The sequence below is a fragment of the Syngnathus scovelli genome, chromosome 14, assembly GCF_024217435.2.
Source record: "Syngnathus scovelli strain Florida chromosome 14, RoL_Ssco_1.2, whole genome shotgun sequence".
NCBI classification, from domain to species: Eukaryota; Metazoa; Chordata; class Actinopteri; order Syngnathiformes; family Syngnathidae; genus Syngnathus; species Syngnathus scovelli.
The window spans coordinates 11,747,747-11,757,362 of NC_090860.1; the positions used below are offsets into that span (position 1 = coordinate 11,747,747).

The 9,616-nt window shown below is 43.8% G+C and overlaps 1 long non-coding RNA gene across 2 annotated transcripts; it reads left to right on the forward strand.

Moving 5' to 3' along the window:
• Positions 1–14: 14 nt before the first annotated feature.
• On the forward strand, positions 15–6,463 carry LOC125980872 (uncharacterized). 2 transcript variants are annotated; one of them, XR_007485787.2, is made up of 4 exons: positions 15–165; positions 642–783; positions 3,936–4,039; positions 6,251–6,463. It is a non-coding gene; the product is annotated as an uncharacterized lncRNA (long non-coding RNA). The 2 variants fall into 2 exon arrangements; XR_007485786.2 differs by lacking the exon at positions 6,251–6,463 and adding an exon at positions 4,325–5,201.
• The last annotated feature ends 3,153 nt before the right edge of the window (positions 6,464–9,616 follow it).

Sequence of the window (9,616 nt, forward strand, 5' to 3'; positions counted from 1 at the left end):
AGCGACATTTTAGTGACAAACGACACGCGACAAGCATGTATTTCCGGAGTTGACGCAAAGTAGTCCCGGTGGCGCTTTTCCCAAAAAGAAGTTTCCCTGGCTTCAATCACGTATCGCTACGACGAAGCACGCGACGTAGAAAATAATCCCAGCGGAAGGAAGTTGGTAATTAAACTTGATATCTTTGCCCCAGTCGTTTCCCCTTCACAATCTTTACTTAATTCCACAGAAACATGGAAATTGTATCGACAGCGAGAGGGCACACAGTCACAACACGTGGAATGACATCAGATCCCGTTCATGATTTCTGTGGTCAAAACAAGCTAGCTGTAATCCAGGCTTGAAATACATAAAACCAGATCCGTATTGACATTTTCCTGCCATATTACACAAGAAACGCACATCACATGAGCATGTATGTCTAAATGTTAATGTTTACACAAGTGACAATTAAAGCATTCTATTATATTCCAACAGAAATGCGATATATTAAAGAAAAGCACAGTGAGGTATGTGTGTACGTTAGCCTGTTACTGGTTTATGGAGGATGTCATAAAATGGACGGTACCATTAAGATTCCAGGGAGGGGGGGTCAGAACTCCCGCCAGTTCTGAAGAACCCCCCTATCCTGTTTGTTTTAGATGTGTCCCTCCTGTAACACACCTGATTCAAATCAGCTCACCAGCAAGCGTTGAAGAAGCCTGAAAATGAAAAATAAAAAACTTCTGAAAATGGAGGAAAGCAGCCCCCCAGGACCAAGTTCGGACACCCCCTGTCCAAAAGGTAGAAGCAAATTACACAAAATAAAACAAAATGTCAAATATATGTGAATGGTAAGAGAGCAACAACCTTAATGGATTTGGCGCCCAAATCTGACATGTCATATTTGCTACTTTTTTTTTTATACTGCCCAACGTTGACGACATTTTAGCTGTTTGCTTGACTTTAGGCCGTCATTATCGTCGCTCGTTTCAGTTTTTCAGTAAATACAAACGGTGTGCTGCTTTTGTTTTGAAGCTAAACTTGACAGTCAATGACTAGCTGCCATTCTCACAAGGTTACAATTTTTAAGTGTCTTAATTACAGGGTGGTGACTACTAAAGGTATTGCGTCTAAAGAAAAAGGGCTCTTTAGGCATGTCTGACTGGTTCTCTCTATGAAATATGACCACGAAGAACATCACATGCTCATTGGCATGACGCGCCAAATGTTTTTGGTTTTCATGCCGACATTGTCTTCATGTTCTCAGCGCATGGGTGAAGTTTGTCTTATGATTGCAATCAAGGATGTTGATTCAGATGGAAGGTCAATACAGTTGAAAAGCCCTTGAGGGAAAACGCATACTTGGGATGGTCTAAGTTCTGCAAATAGCCAGAAAGTCAAATACGTGTGGAGCCAAAAACGACGAGGTTAAACGGTACCTAAATTGAAAGTTCCGGGCTCTAAATGAACACATTTGAAAGACTTTGTTGCTTTCAGCCGGTGTCAACACTGCCCCCCCTCGTACTATTTCCTATTGTCCGTCTGCTGTGCGTGGGTTTGATTGAAACCCGATCCAGAAGGGGGAAGCTGGTGTTTAGGGTGAGGCGGACGGGTCCCGGTGCTGCCCGAGGGGTGTTTATTTGGGCGGCTTCGCTCGGCTTCCCTGTAATCATGCTCCGACCCCACAGGATAGAGCGGATAAATGAATATGTTGGAGGGGAAGTTGCAGATGACTGTTTACCATTCTCATGGGGACGAGAGGGAACAGCGTGTGTGTTTGTGTGTGTGTAAATCAGGCCATGTTGAAGCATTTGCAGATGTTTGTGTCATGGAACACGGTCCAAGGGGAACATTCTGACCACCGCAATCTGTTAACGAGCCGGACTTTTGCATTTGACCGAGAGGACATCTTGATTTGGATCAAAGATGATGTTCTTACGGGAACTAGTAAATATCTAAAACACTGCCTTTTAAGTTTCTTGCTTAATGCTAATGCTAATTAGCATCTATATTGCAGCGCTTTAACATAAAGCGATGCATTGAAAACAAAACTGCACATGACAACCTCAAATTTAAGTTCCTCAAATTTCTGTTAATTAAAATACTGTGGTGTCGTCCAAGTAACTAAGTGGGGGAAGATAGGAAGCTACCAGGAAATCACCTGCAGGCAAAACTGTTTGGAGTTTATTTACTTAACTGTAGATGAGGGGGATGAGGTGTCTTTTGTTTGGATGAGCCTGTACAAATAAGCATTTTAGAATGATACTCAACAATTTCCTAATGTACTGGCAGTGAAACTGTCCGAAACAAAAGTATTATCTGTATTTATATATATTTGGGCCCTAAGTATTGTGTAGTAAACTCAATATTATTACAATAACCAAATGACTGTTGAACATTCCGAACAGGAATTACGGGAAAAAATAAAATAAACCCCGAAAGCCCATTTGAGAAATCAATTGATAAAGACAAAAAGTTTGTCTATAGGTGCTGCTTGTTTGGTTAGCAACTGAGGATCAGTATGTAACACTTTTCTACACTTACAATCTGTTTTTATTCCTATAGGTGTCTAGTGGAAGGGTCCATTTATTTGGACCAATGAGGGAAGGGCGCCGGCTGTTTGAGGAAATAACGGCGTACATTTTCTGAACAATACACGACCCCCCCCCCACCCCGACCCCTTCTCAGCTTTACTCCCGCCGTGGGCCTCCTCCACCTAATCCTCTCTCGCTCATCTGGGAACCACCAGCAGCACCCCTCTATGAAGAGATGCATTGTGCCTAGATTATTTGATTGTTTTCAGATGTCGGAGCTTTTCCGACACAAGTGTAGGGAGAGGGAAGGGGGGGGGGGGTCGGCCTTTGGGCTAACAGACACTCCGGGAAGGGTGGGGTCTGGCATTGGGACACAAGTCAAAGGAAGTGACCCCTGCAAAGGCCGATGACAAACAATGCGGTCTCACAAACTTCGGAACATACCACTCCCGCCAGATCCAAAGGGGGTCGGCGGAAGGAAGGAAGGAAAGACGGCATTCGTCCTCTCTCTTCTTAATGCGGCATCCATTCATTGGGTGGCCAGGGAGCCACTTCACTGATGAAAAGTCGTCACATGGGAAAGGGAGAGAAGTGGGTGGAGGGGAGAAGACAGGCTGAAGAAAATGCTTGGAGGTGGGATCAGGGGGGGGAAAGTGAGGAAGGGGAGCGTGACAGTGAAGGAGGAATGGTCCCGTCAAGCGTGGGGTCCCGTGTCTGTCCAATCGCACCAAACCGGCAACTTGTGTGGAAGCAGCGCATGAACTGAATGGCGCTTTTGTTTCTCAAAGCCGTGCAAGCCTACGGATGACTTTGAATCAAGATGAGCAACAACAGGAATTCCCATTGCCCCCCCCCACAACTGTTCCCATCTGATTCCCTGAATGGCAAACCTACAGAGAACTTGAAGCGCCAGAGAAATGAGTAAAAAACAGAATGTCGGGATTGGGAGCGTGCATAACACCGCCCCCGTGCGCTGCGTCATGCGTGACTCACCGCAGCGAATCGCAAGCGCCGTATAAACCTTCACAGCGAGGCTAGCTGTACATTCACGCCACGCGCCTTAAATAGCTTGGCCTCCTCGCCCAAGCGCTGATGAAATCCACGCATTGAGAAAATGACTCAACCGTACACAAATTAGAGACGCTGATCTTTGACATCACATCTGTTCAGATTTTTACCCGTTGGAAGTTACAGAAATGGAAGCATGTTGGATGAATGCTTAGCAGCTTGAAGTTCAGGGTTTGAATCTCCATTTTGCGTGATTGAATCGGTTTTATCTTGCCATCTGAGAGTGTGACGGTTTTAGAACCCTTTAAAGAGCAAGTCAAGTTACACATTTTAACTCGTGTTAACATTCTGATAAATAACTGGGTTTTGTAATATTAAGTGGAAAATTCCATTTGTTTTTATCCATTTCAGTGGGCGGCCATTTTGACTTCTACTGCCACTTCCTGTCGACTGAGAAGGACAAGCGCCTACTGGCTCATCTTGTGGACGTCACGTGAACAAAACCCAGAAAACAGGTGAGCCTTGATGATCATTACCCGAATCCTTAGGTACTGTGATGTCATTTTCAGTGGACAGGAAATGGCAAAATGGCTGCCTGCTTAGGTGATAAAAACAAGTACATTTTGCTGCTTATTCAGTAGTACACAAATGCAAGATAATTCCGCTGTACTGTTAAAAAAAGTAGTCACTAGGTAATAGTTAAATAGTGTGTGTGCTTGTGTGTGTGTGTGTGTACTCTGGAATGCACCTGGCCTGATATGCAGGCACAGGAATGCTGAATACCTTCTTCTCTCGCCCAGGGAGGCAGGGCTGGAATGCGGCCCAGGCCCCATTCTTCTTCTTCTTCATCTTCTTCTCTCCAGTGCACACATACACGCACACACATGCGCTTGTGTATTTGTGTGGGCTTTTATGTTCAGGTTCAGGGGACGGGTTCTGGTGGTGGTGGCGTGATGTGGGCGTGGATGCAAGTGCTTCGATAACTTGAGAACAGCTTGAGTGACACTTTATGTGAAGCTATTTGAGCATTTATTCCAACTAGCTTAGACTAGTAGAATGATTGTCTTAATAGTAACTTTTTTTGAGTAAGACAATTGCCCGCACTTCTACATGTAGCTTAAGCTGGATATCAAGGACATTGGATAAATGCTCAAACTGCTTTCCATAAACTTGGCAGTTCTTTTCAGTCCTTCTTTTTATTTCAAGTGTGTCCGAGGACGAGATGGCGATAGTGTGCTCACAGGGCCGTCATTCAGAGCTAATTTCCTGCATGGCAGTCTTGAGACTTGCACTTCCAATTGATTTGGGCCTAGGCCTTTTGATCCCGCTCATAGTACCAGGAAGGGCTGGGTTCTCTCTAAAAAAAAAAATAAAAAGACAAACAAAAGGGGTCTATCCAAAATGTGTCAGATGATGATGGCCGTGGAATGGTCAATGTTATAATTACTGGTAAGTTTATCCGTCCCATTGGTTAGTGATGATTTCTTTTTAAAGTGCTTAACTTATTTTTACGCTTGTACAACTGATGGTGCCATTGATAATACAGCTGCTCAATCTTCGAGTACTTTGGAAACATTCAATCAATCACATTCAGATACCTTTATGGCCTTGCAAACAGTTATATAAGTCATATATCAGCTTACATTATATGATAATAAACAAAAATGGGCAAAAATTTGTTTCCGCTTGAATGAACAAGAAAAAGGGACGTTGCTAGGTGAAATCTGAACTGCTTTGTCAAGCTCTTATTTTGGTCTGTACTGACACACTGTGGCTAAAAGTTGCGTTACAGCTATAAGAAAAACATTAGCACCACCCTGTGGACATTTTTGGTAGTACATAAACTACTTGTGAATTGTTGGATTCATTAATTAATGATTAGTTTGACAGTTCCACTTCTACTTCTTCTAGCAACGACACCAATTATAATATATTTTGTGATATCTATAAATTAAAGTTTAAATAACACGTGGATTTGTTTTTCTTCCCTAAAATGTCATTGCTATATATTATTATACCCTATTTAGTATCATAAGGTACTCAGGTGTAAATTAACCACCATAAAAGCTACTTTTATCTAACTTTGTCAACAAGTGATGCTTGACTCACAGCATCCACTGAGTGATCTGCTTAACTACCTAATGACACATGAGGCTTAAGTGACAAAATGGCTGCAAATATGTAAATGAGATGAGTTTATCGTGGATAAACAGACGTTTTAAGATATTGAGGAAACTTCGTTGTACTCCACCCAAAATATAGCACACTGACGCGTCTCCTCCAGGCCTGCCCAGTCACCGCGACTTTGATCAGCGTTCATCCCGTCACCGCGAAGGGATCAGCGTCATTTGTCATTTAGCACACCCTGCTGGGAAAACAAACAGCAATTGCAGCTTCTTGGCCAGACATCATCTTCTGGCATCCTGATAATTCAAAACTTTTAGTTTTGAGACTTTTGAAGTAAATATGCACACTTTTGTATAAATGTTTGAGGAAGTGATCCCAAATGTCCGCTAGAGGGCGACATTGAAATCTATTTAAAGTCTGTTGCGTCTGAGCGTTCAAAACTAGCACATTTTTTAGGCTCAACAAATCAATCTTGATTCCAAAACAAATGACTCAATAAATCAAAAGTTCCTTCTGCTAAACCAAAACAAAGCTGAGATAGTTTTTGGCAATAAAGAAAAGGGAATTGGTAGTAAACTTTTAGAGTCACTGTCTTTCAGGACCACAGACCATGTCCGAAACCTTGGCGTGCCGAATGATTCGGATCTTGCATGCTCCAAGCATACCAGGAGAATCTGATCGATGCTTTTATCTCCAGTAGACTTAATTATTGATCTGAACATATAACTGCTGCCTTTACACCGGCTCCCAGTCAGCTTCAGAATTATACTGGTGCATAAATCACAGAATGTCTTAAATACAGAATACATTAAAGAAAAGCGGATGGAATATGAATCAAGTAGGGTTCCGAGGTCAGTAGACTCGAGTGAATCAGTGGAGCCTCGAGTTCAAAACAAACATGGTGAAGCAGCGTTGTGCTGCACGCAAATGGAATGAGCTGGCAACAGAACTGAAAATAGCCTCAAGTGTAAATATTTTTTTTTCCTGACGAACATTGCGGTGTAGGTCATGATTAAATAAGCTCTCAGTTACATTTCCACTACGTCAAAAATGAGACAATGAGAAAAAATCCCAAGTTCCCAAAAGAGCAACTGCGCGACATCTTCTCGCTTTGTGAACCTTCAACTACTCGAGGGTAGGAAAAGCAGAGGGGGAAAAGAGGATCAGGGTGGGGAAAAAAACGCACCACATGAAACGAGGAAGATCATCCTGTGATAAACACATAGCTACACATCCCACCGGACCCCGTTGTCTGCACGCTAAATAGCGAGCGTGTCTGCGCTCCGTCACTACAAGGCGAGCAGCCGTGCCAAATCCGTGTTTTGTCCCTAGGTTGTTCGTTTGAGAGCGTCACTTTGCATTCTCCAGACGCGGTACTCCGCAGCGCCCCTCGCGCGAGACGCGGATAATCACAGCCAACGTGGAGTGCGCCGGAACAAAGGCTGGGGATGTGTAAGGCATCATATACATAAGGCCCTTTATATTTGCAACCCTTTCAGGTAGTCTTATGGGTGTTTTGGTTTTAGGTTTGATTTGACGCGAGCGTGCACGCGCATGCACGCGCAGATCTTAGCTCAGTACTTCATAAAGGGCAACCCACCCCCCCTGCTGACAGACCACATTTCAGTGGAACATGCTGCGAGAAAGACAGGAGCTGTTGTGGCTTCTCATTAAAAAAAAATAGTAGACACCCTCGCAGACCAAAAGATGTGCCGTTGATTGATTGGAACTGTCAAATAAAGCATACAGGAGAGGAACCCCTTTTCCCAACCTCCAAAAAAAGACAAACTATCTATACCCAAAATGATTGACTGGTTAGTTACCTAGTTGATGATGGGACAAAGACTTCTCCACTAAAAATCTGCCAATTATGTAGATCAGTTAAATGTCCTGCGTGTAATTTATATATTTTTCTACACTTTCCAAATATCTGAACGGCTGATTTATCCAAAATATCAATAATTAAATCTAGAGATAAAAGTTTATATTGGTCGCCATATGGTCTCCACATTTTTCTTATTAATTATAAGACATAATTTATTGAAAATTATTTGGCACACCCCCAAGTTACCGCTCCGAGACCGGAAGCCCCAGTTTGAAAACCACCCTCACTGATAAATAAACAAACGCGAATTACCTCGCACCGCCTCTGGATGGCAGTATCAGGCTGCACGAGCTCCTTCCAACCATGTCACCCTTCTCCCATCAATGAGGCGAGGTGTAGTGGAGGCCCCCTCCAACATGTCTCATAAATGTCAACACCAATACAAGCGAGGACCAGCGGGCCTGCACGTAACAAACAAAGACATTGTGAAAGTCTGTCAAATCTATCAACCAAGCTGGGCAGGCCACAAACTTGCATGTTCGCACCTCGCTTGGAAACTACTTTCAAATTTTGTCCACCAGAGAATAAAATCCCAGTGTGTAAAAATAGTTCATAGTTAAATTCCCCCCTCCTGCTTGTAAATATTTATACTTGTGTTTTATTTTGACAGTGGTTGACCACTTTGAGGAGCCCGTCTGTTTGACATGGAAGACCACAGAGTAGAAGACCACTGGATCGCTACCATACGCTAGTCACGTGATCAAAAGGTAGCGTGCAATCTGTGTGTGTTGTTTTGCATTATATTATTATGAATGACTTCTTATGGTCTCTCCAAAGTACTTTTACTTTGCTCTATATCTGCCTCCATCCCTGGCCACTTTCTCCATTCGCCCTCTAATTAGCAAGACTAGTCTTTTTTTTTTTTTTTCTCCCGCCCTCCCCCTTCTATTCCCATCCAATCGGCCCACAGGAGCAGGTGGATAGGAGATAACTCGCCTTTGCGCTTTTGTTTTCTGCCCGACACCGTCATTAATCATTGGCCAAGGCTGCACTTGAACGTGTAATAATAAGGACTGGCTGGCCGCGCCTTTCATTGCCGCCATGCCAAATTGGAGGTGAGCGGTCATAGGCAGACACTACTCCCCTGTCCCCAGACTGTCTCATCATTTAGGTATTTATCCATCTCGGGGCTTGTCTGCCGAGCCTCTCCCGAGAGGCCTGAGATTGTTAGGGGTGGGAGGATCAGATTTGTTGTTCCGGCTTTTTCTTTCTTTTTTTTTTTTTTTTTTGGGAGGGGGGAGAGCTTTGATTCTGTGCCTATAAGTTAGGGATTAGAAGCAAATTTCCCACAGGGCAGCGGTGGATTTGCTGGTGTTTAAGTGTTTAACCTGACTTAGTCCTGTGAGGCAAAAAGGGGGCGTGGGCGGCCACTGGGAGGGAAGAGGAAGTGGGCTTTTAGGGAGGACGACGTGGTCAGCGGGCCCCGAGAGACCCGGGTGGACTAACGTCAAGTCGGGCAACAAAGGAAAGATTATCCGGCACAACACGTACGCGGCACGGCGGTGTTTATTAAAGGTGGCGCAAAACCATTGATTTCGTTGTTGGATGTCCGTCGGCATCAAATATTTGGTGAAAAAAAGTTTTGGGACAAAATTAGTCCCGTTTTGTTCCTGATTTGAATCGACTATCATGACACATTTTTTGTTGGCTGTACTCTGTCAAAACGGGTCGAGACCAGCAGGGGGATTCTTGTCCTGTCAAACATAATCCAGATGGATTTGGGTGATCTGAGGGCAACTTGTGTGTGCTTAGGGCCCTCCTATCTTCTGCAAACAAGGACTAAATCCTTCTCTGTGCTCGTGTTGGACGGCACCATTTTGCTTTTCATTTCAGCCGCTCGCCTACAGTACGTTGCTCAATGCGAAGGCTTAAGACCGGCTGGAACTAGTCGATACTTCCATTAAGTGTCTGTTCCCAGACCACCTTGGACTCGTTCGATCTGGTTTCTGGCGTTAATATCGACATCGCTCGTTACAGTCCCTGTCGATCCTTCGGGGCTGTTTTGAACTTCAATATTTTTTTTATTACAGTTTATTGTTGATTCAAGAAGCTTTTGCTTAATTTTTTATTTGACTTTAAA